Source organism: Pongo abelii, chromosome 11 (assembly GCF_028885655.2).
Source record: "Pongo abelii isolate AG06213 chromosome 11, NHGRI_mPonAbe1-v2.0_pri, whole genome shotgun sequence".
Classification (NCBI taxonomy): domain Eukaryota; kingdom Metazoa; phylum Chordata; class Mammalia; order Primates; family Hominidae; genus Pongo; species Pongo abelii.
The window spans coordinates 143,112,835-143,129,999 of record NC_071996.2 but is presented as its reverse complement, the minus strand read 5'-3'; the positions used below and the strand labels follow the sequence as shown (position 1 = coordinate 143,129,999).

The 17,165-nt window shown below is 51.9% G+C and overlaps 1 long non-coding RNA gene across 1 annotated transcript; it reads right to left on the bottom strand.

Moving 5' to 3' along the window:
- Window positions 1-128: 128 nt before the first annotated feature.
- LINC02991 (long intergenic non-protein coding RNA 2991) lies at window positions 129-5,459 on the bottom strand. Its single transcript, XR_008523150.1, has 2 exons — window positions 4,819-5,459; window positions 129-753 (listed from the first exon to the last, which is right to left on the bottom strand). It is a non-coding gene; the product is annotated as a long intergenic non-protein coding RNA 2991 (long non-coding RNA).
- Between the last annotated feature and the right edge of the window lie 11,706 nt (window positions 5,460-17,165).

The window sequence follows — 17,165 nt, the reverse complement described above, 5'->3', positions numbered from 1 at the left end:
TCCCAGGCACTCCTGTTTTCATCAGTGCTGTTGTCTGGACAGTGGATGTGAAGGGCTCACAGCACCGTCCCAGGCACTCATGGGTTTCGTCTGTGCTGTTGTCTGGACAGTGGAGGACAGTCCTGTTCATCAGTCTATGTTTGGCCGTGGGGTCTGCCACTCTCTGGAATGTGCCGATCGGGTCTCCAGAGCCGCCCCATCTGCGGCTGAGCGACTCTGCAAGACCCTGCAGACACCCGCCAGGCGGCTCTTGCACCCTCCAGACACGCACCTTCCATCTGCCTGGTCTCCACACTTGTCTCGTCTCCCTGCCGACTGCTCCTCTCAGATACCCTGGTCTCACCACCACTTTCTCAATGAACCCACTGCAAACTCCACAGTCATGGAAGCTGGAGGTGGACCCAACGCGAAGGCCTGCATTCTCCCAGCCAAGCGCATCAGCAGGTCCAGGGGAAGGTGCAGGGTGCCCAGGCAAGGGCCCCTCGGGCTGGCGCATCGGGGTGGGACCTTCAGGGCCTCTTCCATAGTCATGCTGGTCTACCTGGAAAGATCTAGGAAACACTCAACTGTCAACCTACTATGACCAAAATGACTATCAAACATGCTAAACCCCTCCATGCCCAAGAGGGTAAGAAGCCCTCACACACACAGCCGGGGAGACTTAAATTGCTGTGGCATGATTTCCAGAAGACAATTCTATGGAAGAATTCAGAGGCTTGAACATGGCCAAACCGTCCAACTTCAGGAAAGAATCTGAAATGCAAACCAAAATATATTTCACATTATTTTTATTTAAAAATTATTTCCAAATCTTGAGAACCTGTGGGAAAAAAAAACACCAAAATATATTTTAAAAGATACTTACCACCATAGGATTTACAACAGCGAAAAACTGAAAATAATTAGATGATCCCTTTATTCAGAGAATTGTTGAATAAGTAATCCATTCATAACAAGAACTCACAAGCCCATTTTAGACAGTCATGCAGGGAGGATTTTAGTGACATGAGGGTAAAAAAACCTATCCTGTTAAGAAAAAGAAAGTGAAAAGCATGATCCACATACATTTGCGACACAAACTCAACTATGAAAAGAAAAGACCCCACTTACCTGCAGGAGTGTGCAGGAAGCACAGAGATCAAATGCTAACGGGGCTTCCTGCTTGAATGGGGGGCGGAGGGGAGGGTGCATCATGAGTGATATTTTCCAGCTTCTTTTAGATTGTCTATGCTTTCCAAACTTTCTACAAAAAGCATACATTAATTTTATAATCTGCAGAACTAAAATTTGAGAAATGTCAACTAATGTTGCCTTGATTTTAAAACAGCCAATAGTCCTAGTTATAATTTCTTGTATGTGTTTCTATTGTAATAGTCACCCTACTCATGGTACTTAGTGAGAAGCAAAAAGTATGTAGAGCTGCTCCTCTTCACAGCTCCAGTAACCATAAAGAAAAAAGAGCAAAAAGCGTCCATTCAGAGCTTTCTGCAGATTAGTGATAAAAGCTGGCCCAGAAGAAACTCGGAACATTTTCTCCTTGGTGATCAAGCCAACAAATGAAATGCTGAGAATGTTCACTCCTGGAGAAAACGCCGCAGGCTGCCTTCCCTCTCCAGGACCAGGGCAAGAAGGCCAAATTCACAAGACTCTACTGTGAACGCACCACCCAAAGCCCCTCACCTGGCTCCCTGCTCCCAGCCTTATCCCATCCCTCACTCAGAACCAGCCCCTGCCTTATCCCATCCCTCACTCAGAACCAGCCCAAACTTCCCCAGCATCAGCGAGGAGCCCTGCAAGCTCCTTTCCAGGGTGGCTGGGAGGTGGGAGACTCTGCAGTGTTGTCGCGTGAGGAGCTGCCTGCAGACCTTGGGGAGGAGCTCAGAAAGGTCCCCTACCGAGGAGGAGGCCGATGGCATGGCCGAGGAACAGATGAGAGCCAGCAGGATGGACTGCGAAGGGGCAGCAGGTACCAAATCCCTATGAATGGGAGCCAAGCCTCTCCCAAATCCAACTGGGAGCCAGAGCTCTTTGACTTCACCCAGATGGGCCAAGTGTGCCCGGGGACTAGAAGGAATCCACAGCATGGGGAAGCCGTTGTCCGATCTGCTCACCGAGACAGTGATGCTGGCAGGTGGCAATGGCTGGGTGACTACGCCAAAGACGGGCCAGTGAGGGGTAGTCAGCACCCTCCAGTCCTACCCCGGAGGTGCCACCCAGCAGGCACAAACGCCCCAGACCCCAGCAAGGTGAAGGTGCCAGTGCAGAGGGCAGGCCCAGCAGATGATTCCCACAGTGTGGGCTACGCCAGGTCCACAGTGGGGGCTTCCAAGTGCCCAGTGTCCAGGGAACAGAGGAGACAGTGCCTGGAGCTGAGACACAGACTTGGCCCTGGGGAGGCCTGGGCGGTGAACTGGCACTTGACTCCAGAACCCCAGGGCCTCAGGCTGTGTTCTGCGCGGCACCCTTTCCTCTCTGCATGGATGTTTCCGAAGGCCTCTATTGCTTTCTTTTCTTTTCCTTTCTTTCATTTTACTTCCTAGGCATTGCACAGGTAGTTATTTTACATTGTATATCTGATGATGTTAATTCCTTAAGTGCTGGAGGGTACATATCTACCGGATTCTGTGCTTTTTCTTTTCGTTTATACAGACTCCAACTCATTTTAGGTGATTTCTTTGCGTGCTTTCTGGTTTGTGATTATGAGTTCAGCTTTGGCTGAAGTGAGTCTTCAGGAACCCAGAGGCTCTAAGTCACAGGTCCACCTCACAAAGAGGCTGCCCTCTGGGCTCTTCTGGGGCCTTGGGCACTGCCCAAGCTGTAGGCCCCTCTGAGACCTGGTTTGACACAGGAACTGCAGGACTAAAACTTCATTTGTTATGCCCAGGGCTTCTTTGGCATTTCCACAGGGCAACCAAAGTTTTCTTTCCTTTTTTTTTTTTTTGGAGATGGAGTTTTGCTTTGTTGCCCAGGCTGGAGTGCAGTGGCATGATCTCGGCTCACTGCAACCTCCGCTTCCCGGGTTCAAGCGATTCTCCTGCCTCAGCCTCCCGAGTAGCTGGGATTACAGGTGCCCGCCACCACGCCCAGCTAATTTTTGTATTTTTAGTAGAGACAGGGTTTCACCATGTTGGCCAGGCTGGTCTCGAATTCCTGTCCTCATGATCCGCCCGCCTCGGCCTTCCAAAATGCTGGGATTACAGGTGTGAGCCACTGCTCCTGGCCCAGTTTTCTTATTTACCTTTCTTGTCTCAACTCACTGCTTGTTTTTCTCTTTTCTTTAGGCATTCACTCACTTTATTGCAACTCCAGCAATGTTTGAAAAGTACTTTTCATTGTTCATCCAGGACCTAGTTGTATTGTAACAGATCAGGACACTTCAGTGCAGAGGGGAAGCCCTCTGCCCCCTCATAAAGAGGCCCTGATTCCTTATCTGTGTCGTTTAGAAACTTCCACCCTCCTGTGAAGGAAGCCACTTTTTAGATCTTTAATATACACAGATTCAGATTCTAGTTGGAGCTTCTGCAATGAACAAGTCCTGAACAAACTTGGGAGTTGCGCTCTGGGCATTACTCAGAACTGGGAGACAAATCACAGGCATTGAAGTCCCCCTGTGCACAGCCCTCCCAGGCTGGAGTGCGGAGAGCAGTGCGGGGCAGCTGGTCTGCTCTGCCTCCTGTCCTGACATGGCCACCTGCATCCTGCACCTTCCCAGTTCTCTAAGGCACACAAGAGCAACTGCCTCGGGGTGAAACCTCTGCCCACAGACCTAAAGGAGGAACTTTAGTAAAAGCAGCAAATAGGCCTTTCTCCGCTGATAGGGTTTGGCTGTGTCCCCACTCAAATCTGACCTTGAATTGTAATAATCCCCAGATGTCAAGGGCACAGCCAGGTGGAGATAATTGAATCATGGGGACATTTTCCCCCATACTGTTCTCATGGTCGTGAGTTAGTCTCTCGAGATCTGATGGTTTGATAAAGAGGAGTTCCCCTACACAAACGCTCTTGCCTGCCACCATGTAAGACGTGATTCTGCTCCTCGTTCACCTTCTGCCATGATTGTGAGGCCTCCCCAGCCATGTGGTAAAGTGAGCCCATTAAACCTCTTTCCTTTATAAATTACCCAGTCTTGGGTATGTCTTCATTAGCAGTGTGAAAACAGACTAGTATACATCCACCTAGGGTTTAAAAGGCCTACACAGCAGAGGCTTCATCCTGTTTAACCAAACGCTACCCTTAGACACACCTGCCTCTGAAAAGAGGCCTCTGCACTGCTGGGCTCCACCTGGCTGCAGGGGCCCTGACGGGGTGGCCACCAGAGCAAGGTCACCAGGATAGGCATACGCCAGGGCTTCCTTAAGGCCCAGCCTGGCCCCTCGTCCCTCTGCAAAGGGCAGCACATCTTTGGTCAGTGCCTGCTGCACACTTCCTGCTTCCCTGGAACACCCCTCACCTGTGGGTGAAGCCTTGGTCAGCAAGGTTCAAGGTCAGGCATGGCATGGCCTGAGCTCAAGGTCTCATGCCCGGGCCACAGGGGTCCAAGCCTCACCCAGGAGAAACATTGCAGACCTCAAGGTCAAACGTGCTGTTTGGAATCTAAGCCGAAAGGCCCAAAGCCACACATCGCGCCCAATGAAGCCCTCTCACTGTGTGTTCCACCCTCCTCACCCCATCACCTCTTATTTCTCAAAGTTCCTCACTCCAGGAACTGAGGGCCTTTGAGAGGGCTTAATACTAAGAGCACCTCTTCCCCATGCAGATTCAGAACAAGTTGGACATGAGATAAAGAATAAAACACATAGAACTCAAATTATTACTTACTCCTAATAAATGCCAAGGTGAAAGTCTTAGCTTGGTGTGGGGGCCAAATAACCTTCTTGATTGAACCCAGAGTAAGAGCCTCCGACTCAGGGGTGCAGGGCTGGACCAGGGCAGACATCCTAGCACCAGCAGACCCAGTGGGGCAGGAGCCCTCAAGGGCACAGCGTCTCTGCAATCAGACGGCACCCAAGAGAAGCAGGTGCGACGGTGGATTTAGTGAAGCAGACGCCCTCACAATGTGGGTGGGCCTCATCCAACCCATTGAAGACCTGAGTAGAACACAAAAGTGGAGAGAGAACCCTCCCTCTGCCTGCCTGCTGGAGCTGGAACATTGACCTTCTCTTGCTCTCAGGCTGGAAGTGTGCTGTCGTCGGCGTGCCTGGTTCTCGGGCCTCCAGGCTCTGGCTAGGGCTGCAGCACAGGCTCTCCTGCCTTTCCAGCTTGCAGACAACAGGGTGTAGAACCCCTCAGCTTCTGTAATCATGTGAGCCCATTCCATTTCTTATAGCAGTGCATCTCTAACTCCATTTCTCTGGAGGACCTTGACTAATACGGGAGAGAAGGAGGAGGGCCTGGGTCTTACAAGGCCCTGGCTCCCAGCAGCACACAGCCCAAGACAGTGACAGGATATAGCTCAAGGCCAGGAGTACTTAGGGAAAATCCCGATTTCTGGAAATTTGAGAAATTAAAGATTTATCCCCATTTTCTACCCCCAACTGTACCATGAAATAAACATTTCATTTCTACAAACGGGAACTCTGAATTCCAAGGCCACATCCACCCGCCCCTTGGTGGGTTGCTCGTGTGTCTGGCTGGGCACACGGGGGGATTTCGTAAGGCCTCAAAGCCCAGGCTCCCAGCTCTGCTCCTCCTACCCTTCATAGCCCGAGTGCCTATGCTGGGATTTCAGGGCCTTTCTCCTACCTCTGAGATGTTTTGTCACTTTTCCAGGGAGATGGAAGTCTGGGATGAGGTGAGCCATGTCTCCATGGAGCACACTTTGTAGATGGAAACTTCTTTCTCCAGTGAAGACTCTGAGATGGACCAGGAGGAGAGCATCACGACCCTCAAGGAGAAATTGGCAGAATCTCTCTGTGTAGGTCACAGCCTCGGTCCAGGGACCTGAGAGAGCCTAGTGGCCCCTGGAGGCATCACCTGGAGATTTTCATGTAAATTAATGTGACTGGATGGGGGCATGGCCCCTGGTCACCACCCAGCACAAGTGACACAGCCAGCGCGGAGGCATCAGCTGCCTCTCTCCACGTCCCTTCAGGGCCATGTCACAGCCGCACTGGGGAAACTGAGGCAGCTTGGCAGCCTCCATGATGCTAGTGGAGTTGGAGGAGGCCTGACTCTTCCAGAGAATGCCCTGCAGAGCCACAGGGCATGTGTAGCATCTGGGTGGCACCTGGCTCTCTCCCTGCTCCCTGGGACTTCCAGCGAGCTCTCTTCCTGCCTTCGGAGCCATCTCAGTGCTCACAGCTCACAGTGACGTTGGGAGGGGTCCCTACGCCTGTCAAGTGTTGGCGGGAGGAGAAAAACGTCTGTATTTGGCATAGCATAAAAAATTTCATTTTACAGTAGAAAAGTCTATCCCATGACACAGACACAACAAATATATAAAACCCACTTCCTGCTGCAGCTCCAAGGAGGACAATCTGGAGCTCTCTCAGGCGACCTTCCAGTAATCCCTTGCTCATCCTTAGAAAACAATCTTTCCCGTTGCTTCCCCAGTCTCTACACCCAAACACCAGTCTTAGTGGCCCAACAAAGATCTTTAAGTATATCTACATAGCTGTTAGCAAAACTTTATATTTAAACGAGATATTCAGTGGATAATCAGACATCCTCACTTTACATGCATGAGGACCAGAGTGTACACAAAATGGTGGATTTCCAACCCCTGCAGGACCAAAGTCAAGTCGTGGACAAGGGGTGGCATGATGTAAGGCAGGCGGCTGAGCCTTGGACTTGGAGGTCAGAGACCTAAGATTTGGAGTGGACACACGGGGTAGGGCTGGCTCACTTTGAGAAATGAGGCTCTGGCCATTCTTGAGTTTGTATTTTCCTTCACCAACTTTCCCTGAAGCACGGAGACACTGGGCTCACCCTTCCCTGCTTGTGATCATGAGAGACAAGGGGCAGGACAATTATCTGATCCATTTGTATCGAGTGTGATTGATTACCCTGTAGCAGATGCTGTCAGTGCTCTGCCCAGAGCCCGCAGGTCCCTGTGAGGGGTTCTGAGCCCCTTCCCCAACTTCCCTGTGCTTTTGCTGAGAATACCCCACACCACTGAGCTTGGACCACCAGAACTACTTTTCTCAGCTGAAGCCCTTGGGAGTTCACGTCCCTCCAGGGCAGCTCATGGCCACTGGCTGAGTGACCTGGGGAAACGGGGCAGAAGGTATTTTCGAAAATAACCAGAGCAGTATTTTTGATTCCACCTGTTTTTTCAGTAACTTTCTGCACTGTCCACACCGAGGGGTGGAATCCATGTCCCCTCCCTTTAAGCTTGGGGCAGCCATTGTGACTGCCTCAGTGTAGAACAGGCTGGAAATGACTGTGTGATTAGCAAGGCTGGGGCATAAAATGTCATGCAGCTTCCACTCGCAGCTCTCCTGCAGGAGGCTCCGCATGGGAACCCATGTTGGGAGGAAGCCCAGGCTGCACGGAGAGTGATGCAGATTGCCCAGTGAAGCTCCAGGGAAGGCCTTGGCCAGCAGCTGGGACCAAACCCCAGACCTGTGAGTGACTGAGTCTCCAGCCATCCTGGCCCCTAGCCTCCACATCACCCTGACTGAGTGCAACAGAGGTGAGCTGCCCTCTCCAAGCCCTGCCCAAACTTCAGGTTCACGAGCAAATCCAAGCTGCCTCTGTTTCCAGCCACTGAGGTCTGGCCTGGTTTGTCACGCAGCAACAGAATCGGGGCACGGGGTTGGCAGCCCAGTTCCCCTACCTCCAGTAGATGCCAAGTCCTCTGTGCTGAGATAAGCTGAGAACCGCCCGACCCAGAGCAGGCTTCCAGTCGCCTCTAGCGAGCTGAAAGTCAGATTTTTGCTTTATCATCCCAGGCCAGACAAAATCAGAGAAAGTGGAGTCGATTTGCTTCTCCCATACAACGTGGCGCTGGTGCCAGAGAGAGCAGCTGCGGCAGGACACAGAGATGAGGGCTGGTGGATGTGCCGGTGTGGCTCTCGCTGAGCGTCCTTGCAGTGTGGGGCTGCCCTGCCCGCTATGTGGCCCACCGTCCTCTTGGAGCAGCCCTCTGGGATGCAGGGGGCTCTGTGTTGGTTGCTCAGTGGCCCCAGTTAACACTGTGACATTCAACAATTGCTTGGTGTGGCAGATGCCACAGCCCTCCCATGGACATTTGCACACCCACCCACCCAAGGGCGTCGTCAGCCTGTGTTGTGTGACAATGGACTCCGAGGGCTTGGGTGATCGGCCCTGGGTCATTGCTGGACTGGGACCCTGTCCACCTCACTCTCCTGGGCGCTTAGAGCTTTGTCATCTACATCCAGACTCTTCAGCCACATCAGGGTCTTTGTCCCACACAGGGCCTTGCTGTCCCACCACTGCCCTTCTAATGTGGAGGCAAGGGGGCCTCACTCACCCAGGATTTTTGCTCTCCTATTGGGTTTCCAAAAGGGCCCCTGGCTTTTCCTATTTCCTACCATGAGGAGTTTGGGGAGGGTTGGCCAGAGGCTTTCACAAGGGTGGGGAGAGTCCTGTCCACCATGTCCTGGTGCCTGGGGTCACCCTCCCTCCAGCTCTGATCCTGACATCTGCACCATCTCCCCAACCTACAATTTATCTGAGCATCTCAGTCCTGGGTGCCCCATGCCCCGGGGCTCTTGTGCCCAGTACCAACAGCAATGCAGGAGGGCCACAGAGGGTCTCCCTGCCCAAGGAAACCCCCCACCTGCTGACTCTGGATTCACCTCTGCTCCAAGCACAGCCCAGGCCTGGCAGCGTTTGCCCCGCGGCGCATTCCAAGTCAAGCCCCCAGTTGTTTGGCAACGTCAGGCTGATGGCAGCTGCACAGCCAGATGTTGACCAGAGCACAAAGTGTGCTTTGATGTTTTTTTAACTAATCTCTGGGGAATTCCAGCTCACCCTGAGTCCTCCCAGGAAAAAAAAGAGCTGAAAAGCTGATTTCTGGAGCCTGAAGGGGCAGGGCATGAGGGCGGCAGCCAAGGGGCAGGGTGAGAGTGAAGCGGGGGGGGGGGGGCCAAGCTTGCAGCAGGGAGGCACCAGCTGGAGACAGCCAGGGCATGGTGCCAACAGGCCAGAGGTTTGAGTTAGGCAGGGGGGCCTGAGACCTGGGGCCACTCCCACAGTGGGGGCCAGGGGACAGCGATATAGCAGACAGGACCTGCCCTGGACAACTGAGGTCAGCCCAGATCAGCCCTGACCATGCTTCATAACCACAGGTGCCCCTCCGCCTTCTGCTCTCAGCCCTTCAGGGATGAGAAGGCCCTGCCCAACACTGGCATCAGAACTCGGGGAGGGATTGGGGAGGCAGAGGACTCTGGGTTACAGACCCTTCTAAGAGCTTCCCAGGGCATCCGCTTCTGTCCCTGGGCTTGTTCAAGATGACCCTGAGGAGGGCTTCATTAGAAGTCTGACTTTGACAGGCAGGACAGTGTGATGTCTCTTTCAGGGAGATATTAGCAGGGGCTCGGCACCCTGCCACCCATGGTTACCCCCATGTTATAGATGAGAAAACAGAGGCCCAGGGCCGGTAAGTAATGTTCTTGAGAGCACACAGCTAGGAAATTCCAGAGCAGCTCTTGGGAGAGGGTGTGGCCCAGACACCAGGGCCTGTTTCCTCCTGGAAACCAGCATCCCAGTCCTGCCTGCAGAAGACCTCAGATCAATTGATCCTTGGCTCCCCAAATGCCTCAGGAACCAAACAAGCCTGGCTTGGGGCTGAAGTTTCAGTGTTTCAGACATCAATTAGGCCGGAGAACCCCTCAAAAATATCTAGCTTTGGGGTGCTGATCACGCGCCCCTTTTCATATGGGAATGTCACCTTCACAGATGTTCAAGCTATAAAAGTTCAGCAAACTATACACTTACGATACATGCGTTTTTTTTCTGCATTAAACTATATTCCAATAAAAATATATATTTCAATAAAAAGGTTTTTAAAGCTATATTTCAAGGCAACTTTCCCTAGAAAAGCCTTCCCAGCAGCTGCTTTTGAGCTATTCAGTTGCTTTCTCCAAGCGTCAGGCAACTAGAGCCTCGGTCCTCATTACAATCAGAAACATCATATTTGAAGAATATTTTTCCTTTAAAATGATTGACAGATAACAGAGAGCTATGCAACTCTTAGAACAGGGCAGCTCTTTATGAACTGATAGAAACAAATCTTCCAAGTTCACTGTGAAAGTTTCGAGCCAGGTATATAATAGGGTATTGTATATGTGGTTAAAAAAAATAAAATAAAGGAAAAGTATGTACATTCTCGATTGCACCTGCTTAGATCTATCTGGAAGGGGCGCAAGAGGCTGGTACCACTGGATGCCTCTGGGAAGGAAGGTGTCTGGGTGATTGGATGGGGTTGGGAGAAAGAGGCTTCTTCCCATTGGATCCTTTTCACGCCTTCTGACTTTTGCTCCTGGCAAATTATTACTTAAACATGACCTTGATTTTCAAAAGGTTGGGGCTTCTCGAAAGGAAGCCACGTGCCCAGCATCCCCATCTCCAGATCCACTTCCTGTCCACAGGCTTCCCTCAAACTCCACTTATAATATCAGATGGCAAGTGTCCTAACCTTGTGAAATCAACAACTGCTCTTCACAAGCTAAGGGAAGAAATATATGTAACTGTTTTCACATTAAAACCACTCAGGGATGCACATGCTTAGAGCACATGCTGATACGATTCCCCAGATCACACATTCACAGCTTCTTCCTCTAATTAAAAACACACGCACACACATCTCAGCTGTGGGAAACCGTGTGGCAGGTCCTCCAAAAATTAAACATGGGATTATCCTATGATCCAGCAATTCCACTTCTAGGTGTAGACCAACAATACCCGAAAGCTGAGACTCAAACAGACATTTGCACACCCCTGTTCACAGCACATCGTCCTCAAGTGCCAAAAGGTGGAAGCAACCGCGTCCATCAACAGGTGAGTGGATAAGCTAAATGTGATCCATCCATACCATGAAATATCCCTCTGCCTCTCAGAGGAGGAGATTCTGATGCCTGCCATGCTGTGGATGAACCTTGAGGACCTGGTGCCAAGTGCAAGAGGCCAGACACAAGAGGACCAATACTGGGTGATTCCACTTGTAGGAGGTCCCTAGAGGAGCCAGATACCCAGAGACAGAAAATAGAATGGAGGCTGCCAGGGAGGGAATGGGGAGTGGGCGTTTCATGACGCAGTCTCAGTTTGGGAAGAAGGGAAAGTTCTGGAGCTGGATGGTGGTGGTGGTTGTACAGCAATGTGAACGTGCTTAATGCCACTGAAGAGTGCACTTGACAATGGCAAAGATGGGGCCGGGCACGGTGGCTCACGCCTGTAATCCCAGCACTTTGGGAGGCCAAGGCAGGTGGATCACGAGGTCAGGAGATCGAGACCATCCTGGCTAGCATGATGAAACCCTGTCTCTACTAAAAATACAAAAAATTAGCCGGGCACGGTGGCAGGCGCCTGTAGTCCCAGCTACTCGGGAGGCTGAGGCAGGAGAATGGCGTGAGCCCGGGAGGCGGAGCTTGCAGTGAGCCGAGATCGCACCACTGCACTCCAGCCTGGGCGACATAGCGAGACTCCGTCTCAAAAAAAACTAAATAAATAAGAATAAAAAAATAAAAAATAAAAGAAAATGGCAAAGATGGTAAAACGTTATGTTATGTATACTTTACCTCATTATTTTCACAAAGCATATTGGATGAAGAGAATCTTCTTTAAACAAAATATAATGGTTTGAGAAGCACTTGGGAGTGGACGTTACAGTTCCAACAGACAACTCCAGCTCAGTGGACATTCCCAGTTTGTAAAAAGAAGTTAGGTGTTTTCAGAGGTGGCCACAGATGTGACTAAGAGCCCGGGCGACCTTCCCTCCAGGTGGCTGCTCTGAGGGACGCCAGGTGACCCCGGCCTCTTCTACCTCCTCCCATCAGAGGCTCACCTGTCCCGGGCTGAGCCTCCGACTCATCCCAGGAGCCTCCCTGTGACAGGCAGCCCTCACCCTCCTTTTAATTAAGTCAGCCACAGAGCAAGTTAGGTCAAAAAAAAAGGGTAATTTCTCTCTTTTCAATTTTCCAGAAGGTTTGAGTTTGGGAGGCAGGGGAGGGAGGGAGAGCATCTATGTGTACCTCTCCCACCTCCGCCCTGTTCATGGCAGGTGGCAGATTCCAGTACAGGGATGATGGCTCGAGTTGCCAGGAGAATGGAAACCCAGAAAAGTCATTGGTAGTTGGATCCTGATGGCTGAAACACTGCTGCCTAGACATGGAGACCTCAGAACATTAGGCCAGGACACAGTGGTCACTGTGTGGCCACACTCAGGCCCCACTCCCAGCCAGGGCTGTGCTCAGAGGCCAGCAGGAGTGGCCGCATCCCTGGCCTCACTCAGCCCTTGCTGATGTGTGAAGGCTGATTCTGTGCAGACACTGTGCTGGGGGCAGGACAGTGACAAGGAGCAGGACAGCCCCCATCCTGGGATCCCCAGAACCCAGAGGCAGTGCTGCAGTGGCACAGAGAACTGGACACTTGTAGTCAAGGTCTCACATCAGCCAGGAGCTGTCCCCACCTTAGAAAGGAGGAGACTGAGGCTCAGGAAGTCAGGCCTGCCCAGAGGTGACCGAGCCAGGACCTGAATCCCTTGCACATGGCCTCGGAGCACGTGCACTGTCTGCTCTGTGCCTGGGCCTCCTCTGGCTCTGAGACCTAAGCAGCCATCTTGAACACAGTGTTTGGTAACCCCGGGTCCTGGAGATAAAGCTTGGGAGTAAGTTGTCTATTTGGGGAAGCAACCCCAGGGCACTGAGAAAATTAAAACAAGGGAGGAGGGAAAACAAGTCCAAGGGTCAGTGCTACAGGCTGCAACAGGGCAAAAAACTCATTTATCCTCTGGCTCCAGGACTCCACTGGGTAAGGGTGGCACCAGCCCGTTTGGGCTAGGTGTGTGAAGACGGCTGCATGGCTGCGGGGGCATCCACAGCAGGGAAGCACCCCCAGAAGGGAGCTGTGAGGTGCTGATGAGAGGAGGGGCTGTCGGTTCACCTGTGCAAAGGTGGTTGCTGCAGCAATGGCTGGAGTGAAAAGATGGATGGAGAACAATAGGGTGGGTACAGTGTGACCCCAACAGCTGCTGAGGCCCAGAGAAGTGAGTGATGCAGCTACAAAACCTCAGAAAAGCCATTGAGAGCCCCGATGTCCTTTCCTGGGTCAGCCTTCCTGCCCTGCATCAGCCACTCAGCCACCTCGAAAGGGGGGGCCTCAGGACCCCGGGGGGCCTGTAAGAATCACTGCTGAGGAACCCGGGCCTCCAGCACTACCCAGGAATCACACAGTCCCCAGGCTCTGAGCACCTGCTGAACACCCCACAACATCACAGGGATCCAACAGTGAGTACAACGTGGTTCCTACCCTCCAGACTGCAGCCTAGAGAGGACAGCCTGGAAACACGGAAATCAGGACCTGAGGAGAGTTGAACGGTCTTCTGTCTGTGAGCAGGAGACAACAGCTGTGTGAGGGGCTGGCCAGTTCTGCTGGACAGAAAGGGAGGCCTTCCACGAGGAGCCTCCTGGAGAATGAGAATGGACTTGAAAGCAGACCTGGGAGGGGATGTCAGAGAGGGGACATCTTGAGAAGGGAGAGGCACAGCACAGAGAAAGGGGGCTCCTAGGAACGGAGCTTGTCCAGAGGGTAGGATTTGATTCTGGGGAGTGGGAGGTGGGAAACGTTTGGCAGGAGAAGAAACCAGAAGCTGGAGCTAGTAGCAGAGTGGGTGACACCCAGTGTGTCGGTGAGCTAGTGCTGGGTGGCACACGCCCCCAGAGCCCGGTGGGTTAAGACAACAACCATGAGTCATTTCTCGCACATCCGCCAGGAGACCAATAGTTCTGCTGATCTGCAGCAGAGTTCCCTCATCTCTGCTAGGCTCTCACTGAGCCTGGCGGGGGTCCTCTGGTCGGTAGCTGTCTAGGGTGGTTTCACCCTCTCCAGGTGACCTCTCATCTCCAGAAGGCTCACCCCGGCTCGTCCTCACAGGGGGGCTGCAAGGCCCTGGGCGCCTACACTCAGAACCGGCACACCTCACTTCCCTGCACTCTGTGGGTCGAGTAAGGGACAGGTTCAGCCCATTTCCAGGAGGTGTGGGGCAGGGGGAGGCGGGCAACTCAGCCTCTTGAGGGCAGGCACCCCAGTGGCATTGCAAGGAAAGGTGGGGACTCGGAGCCATTTGCTCACCGCACCACCCTACGGAGCGTCGCACCTGCTGACGTCGGGCAGCCAGGAGAGGTGTTTCAATTTGGAAAGTGACATTATATTTGCCTTGAGGCAGAAGAATAAGCCAGTTCCCCACATTCACTGAGTATCTAAGTGGCCAGCTCCGGTCTATTGTGCACTGCTTCCTCTTAGCCCTTTGGAACAGCATCCACAGGTGTTTTCTCCTGGAAATAATGAATGGTTCATCCAGGTAGAATCCTGGACTGAAAATGCCAGCAGTCCTCATGTGTGACCCCCTTACTCTACAGATGGGACCTGAAGTCTCAGGGTGGGAGGCGACCTCTCCAAGTCTGAGACTCCCTGTGGGGCGCGTGGGGTTGGGGGCTGGGTCTCAGCTACTTCAATGTTCTTTCGACCACAAAGTCACCCCAGTCTTTTGGCCATGCTCCTTACGCGTTTGAAAAGATAGGTGGCAACAGCTCTAAAGGAAGGTGGAGAGAATCTTAAATACTAAAATCCTGGTTTTAACATCTATTGATCCAAATCAAGGCTCAGGTATAAAAATTAAAAGCAGCAAAAATTAAAAACAAGAAAAATCTTTGCTAGGAACTTTTCTAATAAAGCACTCACAGCTTGATACACAGACGTCGTTATCTTTGGCGGGACCGCTGCCAACATTTCCCAGGCCATTGGTGCATAAAAACAATGTAATATAGCGATTCAATTTTCTAAAGAATCAGTTAGCAATTAAACCGAGAATGTTTGGAACAGATATTAAATTCTAAAGAGAATTGCCATTTAAACTTTAACTTTTCTGAGCAACAAAGGGATAATGGGGAACAGCTAGGAAGTTTCTCTTGAATTTCAGTAAGGAAATTATAAAAATTGAGGTCGCGTGCCCTTTGGGATTCTTTAAATGAATCCGTGACCTTGATATGGTGCTGGAAAGCAGCAAGGGCAGGTAGGATTGTCTTATGGGGTGTTCGCTTGGTTTTGTCCCAATTATCAGATCAGGGAATAGCCAAGGAATTCTAGGCACATTGACTATGGATCATTGGAAATGTTGATTGTTCTAAGCAGATGGTTCTGGAAATACATTCCATCTGCTGTAGGGAAAATAAGCATGCACAGGAATCATCCCACCCCAACTTTGTTTCTCCATGCGTCCAGCGATATTCAGTGAGCTCTTGGAGCATGCTTGTACAGGACAAGGCACTGACAGCCAAGCAGGAACCCTGTGGCCGAGACCTGCCCTCCTGCAGTTTAACTCCAGGTTCAGAAGCTAGAGAACCACAGGTGAGACCTGCAGGGCAGGGAACCGCACATAGATGAGACCCACGGGAATGCCGTTCTCAGGACCCTGGAAGGACCAGGCTCCATTTCCAGCTCGGGGGCTGGGGTGGGGGGTTAACCTGGAGCCACACTTCTTGTCTGTAAATGGGTGTCAGCTTGGATGACCTCCAACCTCACTGATACCCCACGATTTGCTGGTGAGAGAACAAGGGGTGCAGATCCACGGCGTTGCGCTCCAGCCCAGATAATCCCCTTGGGTCCTCTTGTTGGGCCAAACGGGTCTGGCCGGTCCATCCAGCCTTTCAGGGTTTTGGCTTTGCCCAGGCACAAGCGCTATGTGGAGTTTATCAGGGAAGTTCTTTAGAAACGTAATTAGTTGCTGTAAAAATTTGGAATAGGTGCTGACTATCAGTTATTAGGTATGCCAAAAGTCAGCAATTTACTCAGAACCAGGAAAATTGGAACCAACACACCAAACATGTGCTCGTTGACCCCACAAGGAGAATCGTGCCTGTTGCTGGAATGTTCCTCCAATGTCCCTCTGGTTATTCAAGGAACATTGATGACTTAAAGCTCCATCAGTTTAAAAAAAATGGGCTGAAAATGGAAAATGCTAAAAAAAAAAAAAAAAAAAAAAAAAAAAAAAAAAGACAAACAAGTCATCCTATAAAGAATGGTTGCGGATCTTGGGTCGGCATCCTGGGAAAAAGGGATTTCTCTTGTCCCGTGGGGCCTGCTGTTGTTCTCATTGTGGAAAACCAGGACCGGTGGTGAGAAGGGGTGGGGGTGGCAGTTGTCTTACTCGATGTAAAGGAAGCCTAAGGCCTGAACTGTCTGAGAGTGGAACGGGCAGCCTCAGTAAGCCACAAGCTTCACGTCTCTATGCCGAATCACTCCTCTCACTTTGCAGATTCTACAACTTCCTGCAACATGCTTCTCCTCCTGGCTTTTACATGAAACCCTCTTTTCACCCCGCTTTCCCCACCAGGCACATCTGGGCCCTCTACTTTCCCTCCCGGCCAAACCTCTGGAAAGAGGAGCTCCTGGTCACTCTCTCCAATCTCTTCCTCCTCATGCCAATCTAATGTCCGCCTCACAACTCCATGGAGAGGCCCCCGACACCCTCGAGCCGCCCAGCTGCGGAGTCAGAGATGTTTCCAGTCCTTATCTCCAAACCTGATGCCCATACCTTCCTTCTGGAAGCACTGTCCTCCCACGTCATCCAGAGCCACACTCAGACCAAGCCCCCTGCCGCCCCAGGCCTCTCCTCGGCTCCCTGGCAAAGCTGGCTCTCTTGCCCCTGGCACCAGTGGAGCTGCTCCTCCAGGCCCAGCCTGGGCCATCTCCATTTCCCACTCTGCCTTCCCTCCCCAGGGAAGCTCATTCAGCCCTGTGGCTTCCATCAGCACCACACGCATGGTACTCCAGGTTCTATGTTTAGTATAGTCTCCTGTGAGCTCCAGACCCGACTACCCAAACCCCGCTCAACGTTACAAAAGCACCTCAAACTTGATGTCCCCAACTGAATTCCCTGCCACCCCCACTGTACCTCCACCATCACCTCCCACCTTCAATGTGGTCCTTTAGGGCCACAGTCCAGGTGTCCAGTGCTCTAAGCCAGGTGGGGCATGAGTCAGCCT